The following is a 2,118-nucleotide window of genomic DNA, read 5'->3' on the forward strand; positions in this document are numbered from 1 at the left end:
GGAGCTCAGTAATATTGGGATTAAAATCTACTTCTGGTTTGACTGTATCCATTTTTAAGTTTATCATATCGCCTTCATTTTTTAACTGGGTTCCTTTTATATTTATTATAAGACTATCTATTTCTGAATTTTCGGAATCGGAGTTTACCATTTTCAATTATTTTCTCCGTATCCTTCAGGTATTTTTATTTTTGGAAACATGGGATCCTATTATTTCAAAAATCAGATAGCTAGTCTAGGATAAAATAGAAAATAAATCCAATTATAAATTACTTAATGATCAAGATCCTCTAAAAATAGAGCAAGATTTATATGAAATACGAAGAACGATAATTTACTTCAGAAATTTAATAGTTAAAGAGATTCAAACTTTAAAAGATATACTAGATCAAAAAGAAATGAAAATTGATAAAGAACCTATAAATAAAACCTTAGATTATTATTATTATTATTATAATTATTATTGTTATTATTATTATTATTATTATTATTATTATTATTATTATTATTATTATTATTATTATTATTATTATTATTATTACTACAAACGAATTAATCGCTTCAGTTTTCATTGATCCTACTAGAGTGTGACTATCTTTTGTTCTTATTGCAGCATTTATTCCTGCATAAGCCCTAGAGAGTTTATTAAAACTTGTTCGGCTGGTTTCAGCCTGAATAGGAAGCTCACTAATATTGGGATTAAAATCTACTTCTGATTTGACTGTATCCATTTTTAAGTTTATCATATCGCCTTCATTTTTTAACTGGGTTCCTTTTATATTTATTATAAGGCTATCTATTTCTGAATTTTCGGAATCGGAGTTTACCATTTTCAATTATTTTCTCCGTATCCTTCAGGTATTTTTATTTTTGGAAACATGGGATCCTATTAATTCAAAAATCAGATAGCTAGTCTAGGATAAAATGGAAAATAAATCCAATTATAAATTACTTAATGATCAAGATCCTCTAAAAATAGAGCAAGATTTATATGAAATACGAAGAACGATAATTAACTCCGGAAATTTAATAGTTAAAGAGATTCAAACTTTAAAAGATATACTAGATCAAAAAGAAATGAAAATTGAAAAAGAACCTATAAATAAAACCTTAGATTATTATTATTATTGTTGTTGTTGTTGTTATTATTATTATTATAATTATTATTGTTATTATTATTATTATTATTATTATTATTATTATTATTATTATTATTATTATTATTATTATTACTACTACAAACGAATTAATCGCTTCAAGTTTCATTGATCCTACTGGAGTGTGACTATCTTTTGTTCTTATTGCAGCATTTATTCCTGCATAAGCCTTAGAGGGTTTATTAAAACTTGTTCGGCTGGTTTCAGCCTGAGTAGGGAGCTCAGTAATATTGGGATTAAAATCTACTTCTGGTTTGACTGTATCCATTTTTAAGTTTATCATATCGCCTTCATTTTTTAACTGGGTTCCTTTTATATTTATTATAAGACTATCTATTTCTGAATTTTCGGAATCGGAGTTTACCATTTTCAATTATTTTCTCCGTATCCTTCAGGTATTTTTATTTTGTGGAAACATGGGATCCTATTATTTCAAAAATCAGATAGCTAGTGTAGGATAAAATGGAAAATAAATCCAATTATAAATTACTTAATGATCAAGATCCTCTAAAAATAGAGCAAGATTTATATGAAATACGAAGAACGATAATTAACTCCGGAAATTTAATAGTTAAAGAGATTCAAACTTTAAAAGATATACTAGATCAAAAAGAAATGAAAATTGATAAAGAACCTATAAATAAAACCTTAGATTATTATTATTATTGTTGTTGTTGTTGTTGTTATTATTATTATAATTATTATTGTTATTATTATTATTATTATTATTATTATTATTATTATTATTATTATTATTATTATTATTATTATTATTATTATTATTATTATTATTATTATTATTGTTACTACTACAAACGAATTAATCGCTTCAGTTTTCATTGATCCTACTAGAGTGTGACTATCTTTTGTTCTTATTGCAGCATTTATTCCTGCATAAGCCCTAGAGGGTTTATTAAAACTTGTTCGGCTGGTTTCAGCCTGAGTAGGAAGCTCACTAATA

Source organism: Solanum dulcamara, chromosome 4 (assembly GCF_947179165.1).
Source record: "Solanum dulcamara chromosome 4, daSolDulc1.2, whole genome shotgun sequence".
Lineage (NCBI taxonomy): Eukaryota > Viridiplantae > Streptophyta > Magnoliopsida > Solanales > Solanaceae > Solanum > Solanum dulcamara.